Here is a 20,065-nt window from a genome sequence, read left to right as displayed (position 1 = left end):
GTGAGCGAACAATATGACAATGGCTGCGTTCAGAAAACAAAGGAGATCAGTGAGCCTTCATCATGATTGGTTTCTGCACAGATCCAGCGAAGATCTAAAGGCAAGAACCAATTATATTAAAGAATCACTGAGCGCTCACTGATCTGCTTTGTCTTCTGAACGCAGCCGTTCTCTAGTAGAAATCATAGATCTCACAGAAAGATCTTTCCTTTTGCGATTAGTTAAAATTAATCGTGTTGCCTAGACGAAGCTAGGTAGGAACAGGGAAAATGCTAAGTCATGATTACTTTTGCTAAGTGCAATGATCCTGGTCTCCAAATTTGAATCTTGACATCTGCCAAAAAGGTCCTCCCCCGTGCAATTTTATTTGACATCTCTGCGCTACATTCTTGTTGCTGAAAACGAACATTGTTTAACAGCCGTAAATATGCATGGAATTTTAATGAGCCGACAACTGGCGGCTTACTCTCATTCGTCTTATACGTAATTCGCGCGACGTCAGATGCGTGAACGAGCCGAGTCCAAGTACAATGGAGCGCGATAATTATAAACGAGCATTTAAATGCATCGCGTTTGATAAGCGCTGCGCTGCTGCGGCGACAAAACCGCTCGCGTTTTCAAAATCCCTGTATTCCTGTATCGTTCGGCACAGCCGTTGCGCGCTGATAATAAGATCGCACGCACTACCGTCGAACTCCATCGTAAGAGTACCTCTCGCTAATCCCCCGGAATCCGCTGAATCCGAGTAAACCCGAGTGACTTTCGCGTCGATCTCGACAAAGCGAGAGGAGCGGCGCGATTATTTCGACGATCTAATTGCCGAGAAAACAAGAGCAAGTCATATCTTCGTGAGATTTTCCAAGCTTCATGATAATACGCGCGTTGCGTCGTGTTCAAGTGGCGCGTCGCGATGATAAGAACTCGCAAGGCGACGGCTTCGTTCCGAGTCCGACGACGCGGGCTTCATAACAGTAAGGAGAACATCTCGGCGACGTTGAGGATCTCGCGGAGTTGCAAGAGTCGATTGCTGAGGAACTACGAGATCGTGTTGCGCTGGCTGAGAAGCAGAAGGTCGGCGATATGCGATGAGCGGGTACCGTGCGCGTATCAGGAGGAGGAAGAGGCGCATTTGCGAATGCTCGAGAGCCCGGAGCGGTGAGTGCATCGTGATGCGCTTCGAGTTTTTTGTGTCACACATTGCGAGGTGTCACGCAACTCTTACTTGACGGATAATCATAAGTTTATAAATTTACAACGAGATTTTTTTTGTAACAGGCATTTAAGCACTTAAGAAACATCTAGTCCACGAGATAAGTTTGGAAATCGATTGAATTATATCACAGTACCGATAAATGGGATTACCGATCATTGAAATGACGCAGTATATTCTTTTGATATATTTTTCTGGTTGTCACATTTATATTATCTTATCGTTTTTCTCTATGCAAGCTTCATAACATATGGAATTATGAAAGTAACGTGAAAGTGAGGCAATATGTAGATTTTTAAACTGCTCTTTCGGTATCTGTATCTTTCATATACTTATAAGATTTATGGATAATTTACATAGTGTTTTGAAAACATATTTTGTACGCATAACATACAAAATGCGCGATTAAGATTTGTATAATTCTTGCATCTGTCAGAAAGATTTAGTTTCGCAAGAAGTTTATCAGCTTACACAACTGTTAGTAGTTGATCTATTTGTATCACTAATGATAGATATTATCTCACGCAGCGCTCAGATATTTTTTTTGAACGAGATTAATTCCACGTGTTTTCTGCTTAAAAAGCAACTAATTAAAGCAAAGTAAAGCATTAAATATTAATATACGTATTGATTCTCTGAAATCTGATCTGATCTGATCTGTTGAAAATTTATGAGAGAGATTTATGAGAAATGGATTTTACGTCTAGGGTTTTATTTTAAGATATAAAATTATTTAAAGACATAAAGACATAAAATATTCACGTGTAATTAACGTCATCCAAAACTGGAAATCTTAATTGACATTTCCAAATAAGTTAATGCAGATAAGTAATTCCTCAACAAAACGACATCTTGGCATTTATTGAGAAAATTTCATTTAACAGTGTTCAATATTCCTTCATGGTTCATTTGTTTGTTCTTGTCATTAGAGGGAATTATTTCTCCGATAAGATTTAATGACTTGATGGACGCATGAAGGTATACCGCTGAACTGTCGTTAATAGCCACATTAACAAAGTAATGTTGTTCAATACGTAATGTCTGACATTTTATTTGAAAAGCGTTATTACAAGTCAGTCCTAATCTCGCAATTTCTCGCGCGATACACTCGGCCTCGGATAACGAACGTACAATAAGCCATTACGCGCTGATCAATACGTTTCATAAGCAAAACGCCCGCGTTTGCTAATATATTTTTAGAGCATTTTTTCCTTTCTCTTTCTCGCCTCACTCAAGGGTGGTATCCGAAAATAAATTGTTAAAGAATTCCTTTGTAGTATTCTTAGTCTTATTTGTACATCTGCCGAGAGAATGCCTGGAATGCGAATGAGGGTGCGAACGAGTTTGGCGGTTCCTTTCGATATATCGACAAACTTGAAGCATGATATCTGACAACACATCTTTTAAAAACAAACTAACGCGTTTTTCCATTGCACAATTATTCAGATAAATTTTCTAAACCATGAAATTATGAACATTGCACATCTCTTACTATATCATTTCAATGAAATAAAATAGAAATAGATATAAATACAAACATTTCTCGCGTATTTATGAAAAGTGTTCGTTGGATGTTCAAGAAAATAAGAAAAAGTTTCGATATTACAGATCCGTCGTTATGACATTTCAAATCGCATTTCTCGACTGGGAAATATCGGATTTGCTTCACGGAAGCTGCAGCTTCTAAAGTCGTCAGACAATGGCGAGAGATGAATTTCGCGAGCGGCGATATCCTCGATTTAGATCCGATTTAGATCCGACATCGACGACGACGAGTCGGGCGGGCCAAGGCGACGGTGGACGGTCGTTGTCAACGCCTAAATGAGTTTGCATTTAAACTACCGCGTAGCCAAAGTGCATCGTCGTTGAGACGAATTCATCTTGTCAATTTGTCGCGACGCCTTCGCTCTATATAGCTCGACCCCTGCTCGACTTTTAATAGAATCCGCGACAAATACCTAACAATGCGATCGATACGACGGATTACGCCGAAATTGGCATGCGTCCCACGCTCATTTATATAATAAAACTTAAATTACGACAGCTTGTCACGCGATATGGCGGAGGGGTGTTAGTTTATATCACGTATTTAACGTTAATTTTAATGTTGCATTAAAAGTTTAATGTTGCCTCGAAGATTTTATCGACGCTAAAGAGTTGGATTTAGGAGAACGACCGCGGTTGTTGACAATTTTCCAGCTGCAAGCAATTAACACTCGAGAGACGTTAGTTCTCCGCGGAAGATTTCAGTTCCGCAGAAGTTTCTCAGATATTCGATCTTTGTAGAAGCATTGTTGAAAAAAGGGCAAAATTATTATTGGAAATTCTATTGTAATTTTCAGTTATATTCCTAATTCTTGAAAATTAATGCGTTGAAACGACTTTGTATCGGGCACGATACGATTTCTTATACAGAAATACATAGGCTATACAGGCTGTAATTATAATGACGATTAACAGTGTGTGTCGTACCAGTCTGCTTTTACCTGCACATAGATATAAATGAACGTCCCGCTTTAAGCGTCATGCTTCTGCAATTAAACGCACGGGGGGGGGGGGGGATCACGTATTCAGTTTCGCCATGTCGCATGCTTCGCCGCAATCAAATCAATGCCTTTTTGCAGAATTTTCCATTGCGCTCTCGCGAAACGAAAGCGTTTTCCACGTCACTGCTGGTGTATCGATTATTGTCATTTAGCGAGGCGGGCGATATTGAAAAAGGAAAAAAAGGAAACGCGTGCAGCGACATATTCCCAATCGCATGGTGTACGCAATACACGGCCGTTTCCTCTTCCGCATGCATGTCGCCAATAAATTAACGTTATTTATGGGCAGCCGCAATTCCGCGCGCGCGAAAACCACTTGGCATACGGGTTACGTACGCACAATAGAGAATCCTGTTACGTATACGGAGTTTTTTTTATAATTATTGCAACTCTAGATTAGAAATTAGACAGGTAAAGATAGGAAGATTAACCCCATCGTATTGGCTGATAAGAAATCTGTCTGCAAATTTACTGATACTTTACTGACACGTTCCTGGAAACAGACATAATTTTTTCGAAATGGAAGGCATTGTATTGACCGAAAAATCCGTGCGGAAAAAAATCGACTCGGACCTTCCGGTCAGTCCAATATTTTTGATGTATAAATATTGAGTTGTTCGGAACGTTCGCGCGGTTTTTAAATAAAATTCAAAGACATTTTTTTATATATTCCACTACCATTTGCCATCTTTGAGCAAGTTTCATGATTCTGGATTACCAAAAGTCATCATTTTTCTGAGCAATGAATTGCACAAGGTAATTTTTGCAGCCCTCTAAAGATGTAAAGTTTTTACCATTCAAGGAATTTTCAAGGCTTCGAAATAAGTGGTAATCAGAGGGTGCTAGGTCGGGTGAATACGGGTGCGGTAGAACATCCCGTCCAAGCTGCAACAATTTTTGCTGAGTCTGCAAAGAGACATGAGGTCTGACATTATCCTGGTGAGAGATGGTGACACCTTTCCGATTGACCAATTCGGGACACTTTTCGTTGATCGCTGCCTTCAAACGGTCTAATTGGGCACAGTATTTGTCCGAATTAAGCCTTCCAGTCAGCCCAATATTTTTGATACATTTTTGATATATTTAATATAGTTTGATTTTAATGATAGATCTAGCTTAATCTAAAACCATTTGCCGATACAAAAATATTACATGGATCCTTGTTTGAATTTCTGTGTTACAAATTCGCAGATTTTTACGGGAATCAGGAGGAACTGTATCGTCGTAATGCATAGTAGTAAATTGGGGCACAACCGCAGGTCTTTATAGGATTCCCCGAATGTGCCGCGCGAGTGTTTGCCTCACTCACGAAATGGAGTCCTAAGGTTTCGCAGGCTGTAAGCCTTTGATATTAAGGTTAATCTACTTGATCTAGTTTTCTCCCGGTTTTGTGCCAGGGTTTTCCGATAGTGGCATATTAGCTGCAGTTAATATCCCACACACTGGAAAGTGCACTTTCTATGTTTTTAATCGCGGAAGCGTGAGCGCGATCAAACGCTACTTTTCTTTTAACACTACTTTTCTTTTAATCCGCGTAATCCAAGATGGCAAATTAGATTTTGAGCTAATAATTTAGAGTATTATTTCAATCGATAATTTTAATCCTCACATTGTTATTCTTCTCTCTTTGAATTTAATAAGCTTCTCGACAGACGCCATTTTGAAATCGATTGTCTTCACATTGGAATGAAACTTTCACTCGCGACAGTCATTGTTTTCTCTTTTTCTCCTTAAAGTCTTCTTTCTCATCTTTTACAGTAATTATCTCGTAACGTACAGCACATCGTTTCGTCGAACAATTCTGCAACGATTCCCAACGTAATCAAGTCTTCCTTCATCGAAACAATTTTATGGACATTAAAAGAAGACAAGGGAACATAATAATGCAAGGCCTGACAGAAAAACAAGCAGGATGCGGGATCACATTTCCTATTAAAGTTCCTCTATTTCGAGGACCCGCATTATCATCTCGATAGTATACGACACCCATGTGATTTATCGGGGAACAATGCGTTTCCCTTTGAAAGAAATGTATCATAAACTTACACGATTATGATACTCATCATTTCCGTGTACTAATCTTTTGATTTACGACTTTGTAAAATTTACTTCTCCTAATCGACGTCTCTGACTTGCATTAATTTATGTTTGAAATTTATAATTTATATTTATTTAGATTTATATCTAGATATTTATATTTATTAAAATTTATATTTTCTTGATTTTGCATTTTAAAAAATGCATTTTATATGTAAATGATTAGAATGTTGAAATGCAACGTTTATTTACATTCGCATGTTGCACGCGTGGTCAGTAAACCATACAAAATATGTACAAATCGTAGTGCACATTTTATATTTAATGTCGTAACGTAAACCATACAAAATACGTACAAATCGTGGTGCACATTTTATATTTGATGTCGCAAGGTCCTTTGAGAATTTAATTAAGGGCAGCCTTGGACTTGGAACTATTTTTGTCTCGCTGTTATTCCGTTATTTCTTTCTCGATATTTAATGCTAACATACTTACAAATGTCATGAATGTGTCCTACAGATCATGTCATTATCATTTTCATATGTATAAATTTAATTGTGTTTAGTTTGATGCATTGAATTTCAAATTCAGATTAACAACAAGAAGGATATGTCACCTGCATTAGAGTAAAAATTAAAGCATTGGAAACATCCCTTTAATTTAATTCCAGTTTCAATTATGATTGAAGAGAGTAGATTACATATCTGCCAGGTGTGTATACATCTGATAAAGAATTAAATTTTTTATGTTTGCCCCAACCTTGTGCTAATATATAGCAGAATTAAGATCTGCGAGAAGGGTGTGTCACGTTTGTGATTTATCCGTAGGGCGTCGGAGTAACATCCGGGAGAGACCAATTTTAAACAGAAACGTTTCACCATAATATCCTCCGGTTTATCGCGTGGCTTCGTGGGCCCCGTAGCCTAATAATCGCCCTGCAAAGAGAACTTGTTCTCCCATCTTGCTATTAATACCGTTTCGTGCTGCAGCCGGTGCTGTTCGCGTTCACGTTGATCTTTACGAGGCGGTTCGCGTTCGCGTTCGATTTTACGACGAGGAGAGACCAGCTCGAGGAAGGAACAAACCGGCTAATGCCGGCTAAATATATATCGTCGTGAAGATTTCAGGGCGACCTTTATACGTGAGCGAGCGACCGTTCGTATCAGTGTAAAGGCACATTTTGGATTACCATCTAATAATAAAAAATGAATTGTTATTATTAATTATTAAGAGCTGCGAAGAAAAGCTTCCATTGTTCTAAAATGCGCTTTGATTCAAATGTTGATATCTTATTAAGAGTAAGAAATATGAGAGAGAAATCAAATTATTAATTAAATTATTACTTTTTAAAATACAATCATGATTCAATGACGTCAATTGTTTTGACTGGGAACTATTTGAAATGCTTTGTCTTTTGCTTCTTACGCTCGCAACATTTACATACGTATATGTTATGTATACACTATAGAATACGCAATTAATGTCATAACGAAATTACAATGCAACTTACAATGCTAACGAATCACATACGAACAATTTATTGCGACGTGTGATTGTTGATTTTTTACAATCATTCGATATCGATTCGAAAATTATTGTTCTGCGTGCCGCCATCAGACACGCATTCCCCGATAACAATGTTTTGAAGGCAAAAGATTGAAACGAATAATTTACACGCTTTATTTGTCGGGTACCAAAGGGGCAACGAGAGGAAGAAGAAAAGAGAGAACTACAGTGCAACGAACCATCGTTCTTGTTACTGTTCGGCCTTGTGCGTCGCACTTATCGTATGTAGTATCAAGAGACATTAATAAGCGTTTGGCTGATAAACGAGCGAATCGCAATTGTGTGCTCCATTGGAGCAACAGTGCATTTTGTAATAGATCTTAATTGCATCAAATGGAACGTTGTTTCAAAATGTAATTTAAAAGAACTATAAATGTTTGACAAATTATAAGTATTTCAAGTAGACTCAAAAGGAATTTCTTTAGAAAAATGAAAAAATATACAATAAACATATATATATACATATATATATATATATACATATACAATAAATATACAAATATAGACATTACAATATTAAAAACAGATACAAAAATATGAAAAGCGTCTTAATAAAAGCAGAGATTAACAATTAACATTAATATCAAATTATCTAAGTGTTATATATGAAAAATTGCAAGTATGAGATGACACTACTATTATTCAGTTAAATCTGTGAGAAACGCAATTTTATTATTCAGCACTTTCGAGCTCCTTTAATTTATTTTAATTAAACCTACCTGTTTTATGTTTTATGTAATTCTGAATATTTAATATCGAAGCCTTAATATATCGCTGTGATAAATGACAGACTTACGTAATATACGTTACAGTCTTTCACATTTGTATCCGCAAATTTAAAATTGGCCTATTAAAGTGTTATTTTTAAAAGATCCTTAAATAGTGATTCCAGAAGAAAAAAATGATTTGGATGTGTTATGATATACGTTATCATTATCAGTTTAATTCACATCAATTGTGCAAAGTGCACAGCGATACGAAGTTTGAAAAATGATACGAAGCCAGTTAGACACGACAAATCCAAGATTGATGTCGCGTGAGGCTTCTTGCGCCGGTGTTATCTGCCGGATTAATTAGACGCCCTCCTAATTCCTATCCGTCAGTTTTAATTTTGCTTGCGTTAGCAATATTGTTTATTCTCGTTTAGTCTGCTACCTTATTATATCACGCTTCACGGATTACAACATTGAGTGTATAATCGTTCCACTAATCGTTATAATCCATTCGATTGCAATAATTCTCTCATTTTTTTATGCAAATATAATATTTCACATTAAGATACTGATTCATTTGTGTGAGACATAATTATCTAATAAAAGTTCAATGTTCGTCAAATGATTGGAATCTATGCAGGTGGATAGTGCACTGTGAGATTAACATCATTCAGCACGCGCGCGCCAGTTATTCAATAAAACAATTTTTCTCGATAATACGCGCGTATTTAAAAATTCCCGGGATATTGAACGGTCAATTGAATTTTATCGATTACGGAGAGTTTTTATTGCGATGCGCGTCGAACTTTGAGTTTGCGAGTTTTTTGCCGGCGAGGCGGAAGATTATATCAGCCTCCGCGCGCGCGTATGAGCTGCAACACGCCGGTGGCGGCGGTTTCATCATCGTCGTCTCCTTTGTCACAGATAACCCGTAGCGGAGATAAGACAAAGTAGATACGGCTGCTGCACGATAATTTTTCCCTACGTTGTATTTATTATTACGTCAACGAGCGCGACACGCCGACTCTGCGACGCCACTCGTTCTCAAAAAGAGAGTATCGCTTCGAGTTGGTGCATCTTAATCGCGAGTGACGATGAATACGGAGAACGTCGTGCGATCTAGTGCCAATAGGAAATTCAATATTTAAAACAGGTAATGTTTTGGGTGTGAACGCGATAACGAGATGGTTTCGTGTTACCCTTCTCTATGTGAGCCGTTTTATAAATTGTAATTGATTCTGATTACGACTCGGAGAACCTTATTCTTCATTTCTGTTTAGCTCGTTCTCTGAGAACACTGAATCAGCTAAATTTCATTTGACTTTGTGAGAATGGCCCTCGTAATTTGCGCTTGATGTCTCTCTTGATGGCAACGAATGTCTCGGATATTACGAGCAAAGATGAAAGCATATGCGGCAAGGAAAGTTATTAAAATGATATATAAGCTACATAACTTCTAAGTAAATTCTAAGCACTAAATTGCGTTCATTATAATATTATTGGGCGTTCATTATAATAATGATAATATTATTATTAAGTAATAATATTATAAAATAATATTATTATTATTATTAAATACATATTTGATAAATTTTTTAAACAATGTATATATTTAGATGTTCAGTATAATCCATTTATCCTGTAGTAGTTTTAATTATGAAGTTTATTTTCCTTCGTCGAAGTAATTAGTCTTTATGTAACTATAATTGTATATGTAATTACGAATTATATAATTACGGAACGAAAGTATTGATTCCTAAAATAAAACGCGTATCTAATCGCGACCCGCTTATACTTCTGTGTGTTTGTGCAAATAATATGCGCACAGGCTGTATCATTTAAAGTGGGACGCCTAAGTATAACTGTTGTTTCCAAACTTGCAAAACATGCCTTACGTTCGGGTCAAGCTGCATATCGCAATCTTCCGAGCGTTTCTCCAATTCCGCTTACGCAATGCGTTGTTTCACAAATTTGATGTAAGAAAAGTTAGATATCGTTGCGAGCTCTCATTTAGAATTTTCCGCCCGTTTCAATTTATTTAGACTATTTAAGCTTAACTGGGAATTTCCTTTGAGTGCGATAAGTCTCGCAGAAATCTCTTATCCTTGAGCAAATTCGAAAGATATCGGTTTTAATCTGTGCCCGTCGTAAACAGCAACTGTGAGAACAATACTGATTATTATTCAATCCTGTTTTTTAGATGACTTCTAGATAAAGCCGTCATTGCTATATCAAAGCTGTAGTTAGCGCAAATCGAAGAAAATTCTCGAGGAAAATCGTTTTATGCAATATGCTATTGTCGCGAGCGAGTGAAATGAAGTTTACGTGCAGTCGCGCGTAAATACGGGAGAAACAAAGTGCCATAATCCAGTAAACTACCGTGTTTATTGCTTCTTAAGTCGCTTTCCAAGTTGAGTCTAGCGTATAGAAAATTCTCACATAACGCCTGTATATTGATTTGAGAAATGCGCGGCGTTTACACGTGCCATAAGACGTTTCCACGAGGAAGTAAAAGAAAAAAGTTTTGCTCGATTGCAAGGCTTGCAATAATTTAGTAATCGGATCTTAGATGTGCGCATCAGGCTTGTACACAGCGATCGACTTGACAAACGAAACTTTATACCGCCGTCGCAGTAAAATATTGTATTCCTCACGCGCGAATATTATTTGCTAAATATTATTAATGTACTACTAAAAAGCTTTATCTTTTACTGTACTTGACTTACGTAGAATCTGTAAATTATAATAATATCCTATCAAGAAATAAGAGCAAGTTCAATCAGAATTTAATTAAAATAATTGAACTTAAATCAAACAATTGTTTTAGCAATAATTTTCGCTGGTTACAATATCGCATAAGGAATACAAAAGGGAAATTGGAGAGAGAAACCACTTTTCCTCTTAATCTCTTGATAACATCCGCCATTTTCAGAATTATGTAAAACTCAATATCAATTATTTTCTATCAGTGACCATCTGTCATTTGTGCATACAGCAATCAGGAAAATACTGATAGCTTCCTTTGATATCGACAGGAGGGGGACGGCACTCCCCCATTTCTCGATTACCTGCCATTGCCTCCCACGGAGCTGCGCTTGACGTACAAAGATCGTGCGCACATACAGGTGTTTAAGTAACTGCGCGTACGTGAAAATGCAGTAAAAGCGTGAGATGCGCTGCTCGGGAGTTAGGGCGAAGGCGATATAGAGAGGCGGCAGAAAGCGACGTGTATCGAGCGGCGGCGGCGCGACGACGACGACGACGGCGGCGGCGGCGGCGGCGGCGACGACGTGGAGAGAGAAACGCGGCCGCTGATCGGAGGCGGCGGCGAAGCGCCTCTGCCAGTGTCGGACAGAGACACGGTTTGCTCGCGTCGTCGTCCTGTCTCTCATGTGTCTTACCGCGTTGCCGTCACACCGTTTTTCTCCGTCTTTTCCTCTCTGTCATCCCGCGAATGTAGAAAAGACTGTTGGGATGTGCGTCCGCACGACCTGAGTGCCATCAGATTCTTGTCGCTGCGAGAACCAACAAGGGAGCGTTAACCCCCGGTAACCCCGTCGCGAGGATCTCGCGAGTTCGCGTGCAATTGATCGATCACCGATTTCGGCCAGGTTCCAACGGACCTGGATATTGCATGGACGGACACGTTACTCGGATGAAGTGAGATGTAGGGTGAAGAAGAAGGGTGATATTGAAGATGGAAGAAGTTGAAGTGATCATGAAGGGGAATTACCCAGGTAATTGATGTGGACCGGTCGCGCTTTCTTTTAATTGGACTTAACTGCGTTTCGCAAATGGATCTCGTGGGCAGAGCGCAAGGTGGATGAGTTGGACGATTTTATGGAAATGGAACTATTCGAGTATTCTTAGAGATTGTCGGAAGACAACCTTGTTGCTGCCACGCATCAGGTATCATTTGGCAAATTTGTTTCTCACGTTAATTGTTGATTTATGAGCGAAGTGCGATACAGAGCACGATAGAATAATGATAAATTAATGGATAGAGGTGTATATGCTTTGGCAGTGATGAGGAGGGATTTAATTATTTTTACACATCACTATCAAGTCACATCTTGCTAGATTTATGAGAAAGTTTTGGTTTCGCCGCACACATGTGAGAAAGAAAATACCTCGATAGTAGGACACAACAGACCGTAGAATGCGGCAGCATGAGGCACTATCGACAAACGAATATGGAAATTGAAATATTAGATATTTGTTATTATTCATGAAATGTCGAAGATTTTCTCTACTGATTCCTGAAAATTGTATGCTGAACATTACTTATTTTATAGTAAAAGATTGCTCCTTTTAACTTCGTCAGCGCATTCCGAAAAAAAGAATTATTGATTGCTTAACATTTTATCAAGAAACTTTCCATTATCGATTACAAAATAGAGAAAAATTTGGGATTAACGAGAACATCGATAACATTTCTACCATCGATTATCATAGATGTCTACAAAATATCTATGCATATATTGATATCAAAGAGTAATACTGATCATCAAACAAGAAAATAGTGACAGAAAAGTAACCGATTTCTAGCATTGCATTATCAGTGAATCATTTTAGAGAGAGAGTTGAATGATCTTTTCTAATCAGAACTATTTGCAGTCAACGACCTTTGTGTGTTGATCTAACGATTCTCAAAAAGAGCAAGGAAGAACAAGACAGAAAGAGAGAGAAAGGAAATTTCCAGAGAAGGAAATCGATAGAGTGCACAGACTTTGTGCCTTGTTGTCGTTGGTACGCAGTTCGACAAGTGCTTCGCCCTTTCCTGGTTGTTGGCCTGGCAACCGCGTGGCGATACCTTAAGGGCGCCGACATACCACCTCTGGCACCCTCGACAACGATAACGACGACGACGACAACGTTCATGGTGCAACGCTGCGGTCCTTTGCTTCCTCATTTCTTGCCCTCCAACGAGAATCGATTCGCGAGAGATACCTTAGCCAGAGAAGGAGTTAGAAAATTATCTCACAGCTGACTGAAGTTTCTTAAGTCAGTCGATTGAATAGAGATTCGAAGAGATTCGAGGAAAGTCTGAGTTTCCATTTGAATCTTCGATTATCTTATAAATTGCAAAAACGAAAATCGTAGTTAAATGAAATCGAAGACATCAATTTCGTCCAGCTAAAGAGTTTGTCGATCTCCGCGTGATTATCTTGAATTTTTTTACGAAAACAAAGTGCCTTTGAAGACCGAAGCTGCCAAGACGTTTAATTCAAAAGGACAGAGGAGATAATCGCGAGAACGAACTGTATTATCGCAGACGAAATTTGGGAGTCGAGGAGTTTCGGAACTCGCGAATCTAAAGGAAGGAGACGGAAGAGGGTTGCACGAACGACAAGTGCATGGGAGACGTTCACGCTTTCTTCAGAGAACCCATCATGCTGTGCTTCGTCCAAGGTTTTCACACGAAGGATGACTCGAAGACGCGGCGTAGTAAAAGGTAAATGAAATTAATAATTTGCAAGGATGTCGAGATTGCTACAGATCTTGTGACTATAAATTCTGAAAATTCAGTTTAAAATAAAATTGTCGCTCTTGTCTTGTCATACGTGGGAAAAATATGTGTGTGTTTATATATTATATGTATCGATATGTAAAGGCCAAAGATTCGAAGATTCGAAGAGTGTGTATTTGTTTTTTTCTCTTCTTGGCTAATACCACGTACGACGTTCTATTTGGGTCACTGACGTCGTAAGTGTGTAACAACTGGTACATCTTGTATATGAAGATGAGAGGAAACACCGATGATGTTCAAGGCGCGATAAGACCGAGCGCGATTCCGGTATGAGCATCTCGCGTTTCTCTCTTTATCTCCTTTTGTAATTTTAATTTTCTCTGTCTTTTAGCAAATTAAAACTCAATCTTTGTACAGTTATTCGGAAATCGCAAGCGTATGCATTGATTCACGTAACGAAAAATTTCTTTTTTATTGCTGGATCAAGCAATCTTCAGTCTCCTTCAGTCAGTTCAGAATTTTAGTTTCAGATTTAACGTAGTTCAAATTCAAGAGAAATATGAATTAAATCAATAAGAAATCAAAATTTAATTTTTTTCTTTTGATTTACTATTATAAAAATAGATTAAATAAAATTAAATGTATTAAAAATATATTAAAATTATAATACAATTAAAAATATATATTAAAAACACAATAGATTATATTAAATGTCCGGCAATCTTGATGCTAGAAGTGTCTATATTTATCTACATTTTTCGTAGCGCACAATTATTATTTCATATTTGCATATAATGACAACTGAGATTTGACTGATAGTTGTAAATAGTATGTTTATAAAGTCTGATTTAGACGGGAGTTCGTAAGAACAACGATCGCAAAAAGTCTTGCGTGACGAACATTACGGCGTTACATGATCGGCGACTAGTAAGGACGGACCCGCGTGCTTCTAATTAATCGCAGGAAACAAGGAAAAATAACAGCGTCGCAGCCAGTGTTCTAATAAAAAGCGAACTCACCAGCGTATTTTCGCTACGGTATCTAATTTCTAATTTCGACATGACTCGGTAGTGAATAGTCCACCACTGTACGTCGAACTGTCCACACGTCGCGAATAATGATGCGATGATCCAGCATTGCAGCAACAATCTTCTAATTGATACAATTGGTCCAATCGTGAGTAGTTGCAAATGATTTTTTTCACTGAGTGCAGCAAGAAAATGATTATTTTCTATTTATTTAATCTGTACACACAGAGTGTGTCAAGCCAGCAATTGTCGCACTCGTTGACAACTTCTTTGATGCTTTCAACTTAATAATTTTTCATATGAAAACATCGAGGCTAAATTGATGAAAAAATATAAAATTAAATAGTCCGTTCGATAATTTTCGATATACTGCTTTGAGACTCGATTAGCTCGGAACTGTGAATATTTAATAATCTCGTGTTATTTTTGGATTCACACATTGAATTGCAGAATAGATTCCTGTTTGGCGCAATTCGGAACACGTTATGTTCCCTGAGTTCTACACCGTCTCGATTGGGCAGTATTGATGATTGGGATATCCGCTTCATGAAGGATCGAATCTCGCTTCGGTCGTGTAACCCGAAATAACGTACGGTAGTTTTACTCGGCCGTGGAACGGTCGCGACTGGACCGTTATGGTTACGCGGCACTCAACGATTTGGGCTTGGTATTTTCATTAAGTATGTTTGGAACATAGCGAGGATGCTTTTATTCAAGCACATCATTACCATCGGTCGTATGTGGGAGCATTGAGGCTAAACGATGTCGAGTCAGACTAGTTGATGGAAATCAGTTATCAGTAATCATATCACGAACTACTAACATCGGCGAGCTTTATGGATTCACTTTACTTTATGGGCCTTTATGAATCATCCTTTTATCCATCATAATTAGATGTTATTTGCTCAAATTTTCATCATTTCATCATTTTTATTTTATTCATTATATTCTAGCTGTTCATATTCTTTCTTTATTTCTGCTTTCACGAGATTTGAATGCGCAAAACCATTCTTTCTTTGTTAGAATGTTTTTCTTAATGTTTAAATTTCACATTAAACCTCTCTTCCTCTCTTTGCGGATCTGTTCCCCTCGTGCACACAATGTCACGACTCTCTCCTGTGATTTCATCTTTTATATCTTCTTTTGACGTAGAAACTGTTGAAGATTACTCCCGTAATTCCCGTAATTTCCCGTAATGATGGATTTTTCATCGAGATCGTCGCATCTGCGATGCCTGCGATTTCTAGGGTTAATCAACGTCGGCGGTCTGAAAGCACAGAGAAGAGAGAAGTACCGCTAAGCTTCTCGGCCGCACGAGCTCGTAGAACGACGACCTCGCGGAGCCGGCGCGGAGTCTCGTCCGTTCGCTCGCGAACGCAGTAGCAGCTGCCGTCGCCGGTTCGTTTTCACATCGCGTTCACGTGGCTCGCTTATTCAGCCGGTCGTCGCGTGTATACCGCGATCGCCGTAACTTCCGTGCTCCAGATCACGCTTCATTCACGGGTCACGACCGCCGAAATTTCGAGCCCTCGCGAAAATTGTAAAAACCAGAAGCGAAAATTCCCTCATAAATTAGTCAAGCTACAAAGACTCGTTATTGTACGAGACCGTTGTTGTTATTTCGTTTATCTTTCGCGAAAAGCGTTTATTGCGAATTTTACATACAGTAGCGTGCCCGTCACAGAGACTTACATCGCAAAGAAAAACACGTAATACGCTGCTTCGTCTCAATCACGGATGCAATGTAATTTTGTAGTGGATATTTCCGCGCAGTTCCGCGGAAAATTGACGTGATGCGGCTAAATGTAAAGTCGGGACTAAAATAGAATTTAATTGTATGTTTATATATAGTCTATAGATAGTGCAGACATTCGAGAGAGTGATTTATAATGTGTGATGCATTCAAAAGAATTCCCATAAATTGTCGATTGGATACGAATCTAACATCTGAAGAAATAGAAATATGAACGTATTACAATTCGTTTATGCTTCGTTCGTATTGCACTTTTGTTTTTCTTGCAGCTCGGAGAATACAAAGAATATAAATCCAAAATAGTTAAGAAATTGCGAATTGTTCGATTGTAAACTGTGTTCAACTTTGTTAACATAGTTTGAAGGAGATTTGCTTGCACTCATCTCTTCTCGTTTTGCTTTTCTTGTCGAAGAAAGATCGGAACTATAGATTTCTCGAATCTAACAAAGGTAAAAACGTACTAGAGACATTCTATGATTTATGAACGGATCGCGGTTTGACCTACTACTCTTCTTTTCGCAAGGCCGCTTGTCGGACGGTATGTTGGTCCAGCTGACAATCTAATCTGCTATCGACGGGTTTTAATGCGTTTTCCACATCATCCATTCCGAAAACTTTCTGCCACGGGGCGATCTTAACTGCGCTTGACCTCTTTACTCATCCTTATTCAGTGTCCTTCTCTGTCTCGCTTCGATTATCTCTCGTTTATTTTTCTACGTTTAACAAGCCTGCCGAGTGCTGTGCCAAGATTCTAGTGACGTACGTATTCGAGGACGATCATGATTTTATTGGCACTTCAAGGTTTTGCAAAATATTCAAAGAGAGTCATATAGAGTGCCAAATGATACATTCTGGCTTATGTTAGAGCGTTCTTTCGATTCTTTGCATTTTTCTGAAAGGTTTATTATCTTCCTAACTTGCCAAAGTAAAATGCGATCAAGTTCTCATTTTTAATTTTTTTTCAGTCGGTTCTACAAAATATTTAAAGATCTCTAAAGGTGATTTAAAATTTCATGATTTTGAAGTAATTTTCCCTTGAAACACAAAATTTAGGATCATTATCAAATTAGTCCTACTTCTTTGACAAGATGTATTCAGGGGTTGGCCAAACTAGGACTAATTGGGGCAGGAAGCAAAGAGACGGATAGTGCAAGGTAATGAAAAAAGATGAAGTCATTGAGAGAATGAGCAGGTGTGAGGACACTCGTTACTTGAAATTTCAAGTTGGAATATCGAACGGATTATGGAGGTCGAGTACAGACGCATGTAACTGTACATATATCATCGGGTACAATGTAGGGCTCTCAATTGTTGGTTAATTATCAATATTTTACGTGATAACGACGCACAGATGGCGACTGGGGCTTTGAACGAAGGTTAACGGGAGACAACTTTTAAAGCTTCGCTATTTTTTCATTCCTCAGTGTTTCATATGGGACTGATCACGTCCCATATAGTAATTAACAAATTAACATTCGCGCAGCGTACTCTGAGACCTCTCCGATATAAGCGAAGGTACGTGTCTGTTTTACACGCATTATTGGAAACATCACACAAAGTGGTAAAACCGAAAGCCGCCGAGTGAATGGCACATTGCAATCATCCGACCGCAAGAGTTCACAAATCAATCATTCCTCTTCTTTCATTTCCTTCCATATTATATACCACATGATAAATCACAAGTGACGCGTCATTATCTGCCATAAGCAAAATAGAATTTAGATTGAAATCTGAATTATGTCTCCATGCCTGATTGCAACTTCAACTGTAGAAATCCGGGGGAAATGACGTTGGAGAGTGATTTGCGAAGATCGAATGATTCGCGTGCTATTGGGCCGTTTCCTCGCAATGGCACAATAGTCTTCTAAACTATTTTTTGAGGAACCAGTTCAATATTTCCTCCTTAGATTCATGGATGAAATGCCTTGCATCCGTGTGAGTGCATCAATTATGTGTGGGGTCATACATCATGCATCCGGCGTTTCTCGCGCAAATAGAAACGTTCGCGAGATCATATTCAAGACTGGTCGAATATTCGAAGGACCGTCAATAAGTAATCGTTCCCTGTGGAGCGATTTGACGAGCTTCCTTGAAAGGGATACGCGATCAATGTACAAGTTCTATTAATAGGGGAAGCTTTCACAATGTCTACTTTATGCGTTGCGTGTACCGCTAAAGCTCTGTGTTCCGTGCAAATGCGTTACGGTGACGGTCTCCGTCTTGGATCTATAATACATTAGCATTTCCCATACACGCGATATTAGCGTTTACGTAAATCGAACTATGATACCGCGAAGGGCTGCATTGAATAGATTTTGCGGATTTATCAGACTGGGCGTGAGTAAAGGCTCGCGTGTACGACCAATCTTAATATAAGTCCAAAATGGAATGATGATACAATAGAAATTCGAAGTAATATTTCCGACTTCGTATTATCAGAGTCTATTAAGGTACACATTAGGATAAATTGGGGACACGATAGCATAAATCTTCTTTCAACAATTTTCTAAACGATAATTGATCGTGTAATGCTACATATTTTAGTTTTATAGCTTTTTTATACCGTAACGAATGCATTATTTATTTATTAATAGTCTTTACTCAATTAGGAAAGCAAATAGTTGGTTGAAATTTGTACATACTTCTTTTTTGATGATTACGTTTTATTGAATATTATACAAGGCGCGCGCGCGAGAGAGAGAGAGAGAGAATTAGATAACAACTTAATGTACATTTACTTAATATTGAATTAGATAACAACTTAATGTACATTTACTTAATATTGAAAATCAAAGAAATAAAATTTTTATGATTAAATCTTTCATAAAAAATATATTCTCTTGCAATGTCGGGTTAATACATAAACGTATAATATAATATAACATTATCTGTGGGTTAATATCAAAATTAGATTAGAAAGAATATATTGCCTTATGGCAACATTCAGTACATTGTACTAATATCATAAAATATTTTTATTTAAAATATATGGAGTACAATTATTAAATTATTAATATTAAAATTAAGGTTTTGTTGTTTTTTTAATGTTTTTCAGATGTGAATAAGTTTGAGAAAAATGAATGCAAAGATGAAAAAAAGAAAGCAAATATAATTTTTATTTCATTGTTTTTTATTTATTATTTCCCAAGATAGTGCTCAAGATCTTTACTCGATTTTTGCTATGAAAAATACTAAATTCATCAGAAAACACACACATTTGTTTCATGATTATTTTACAACACGTGGAACTTTTTGCGAGGATTTTTCGATCTATTGTTTAAGCTCGTATCTTTTCTCAACTTTGATCACTTGTTTATTTCACAGCAGGAATTTTTTGACCCGTTGATGCAAATCATTCGATCGAGAGAATATCCCGCTGGACATATTTTTTCGACGTGTTTTTTTTCGAGGAAGACATTAATATTGCGAGCGTTCGTATAATCGGTTAACCGTTGCTTCCATAATATCCAAACGTAATTCTGATCGCGATAATAAAATCAAACTAATCTTTTGTTTATCTCTTAACCAAATCGTCGATAGCATGTACATGTATAAATATATAAGATAAATTAAATATTATTTATCTTGTTTTTTAATTTTGGAGGTAAGTTAAAATCTCGATTAAAATGGATTTATCTTTGCAGCAAAAGTGAATAATTAAAAGAATTAGAGAAAGAAAAATTGCTTCTTACAGTTCGAAATGATGTCTTACAAATTCTGTATGTAGTATTAATACATTTTA

General features: G+C 37.8%; 1 protein-coding gene and 2 long non-coding RNA genes across 4 annotated transcripts in view; all 3 read left to right on the top strand.

Moving 5' to 3' along the window:
• The window catches only part of LOC105287839 (membrane-anchored lipid-binding protein LAM5), a 45,649-nt gene that overhangs the window by 9,701 nt on the left and 15,883 nt on the right, over positions 1-20,065 (top strand). The gene's annotated exons all lie outside the window — the stretch shown is intronic.
• On the top strand, positions 5-12,579 carry LOC113562373. The gene is made up of 2 exons (XR_003406886.1): positions 5-9,225; positions 9,353-12,579. It is a non-coding gene; the product is annotated as an uncharacterized LOC113562373 (long non-coding RNA).
• LOC109611557 lies at positions 13,437-17,489 on the top strand. The gene is made up of 2 exons (XR_002193979.2): positions 13,437-13,527; positions 13,784-17,489. It is a non-coding gene; the product is annotated as an uncharacterized LOC109611557 (long non-coding RNA).

This window comes from Ooceraea biroi, chromosome 8 (assembly GCF_003672135.1).
Source record: "Ooceraea biroi isolate clonal line C1 chromosome 8, Obir_v5.4, whole genome shotgun sequence".
Lineage (NCBI taxonomy): Eukaryota > Metazoa > Arthropoda > Insecta > Hymenoptera > Formicidae > Ooceraea > Ooceraea biroi.
Note: the sequence above shows the minus strand (reverse complement) of the source record. Positions and strands in the feature narration are given on the sequence as shown.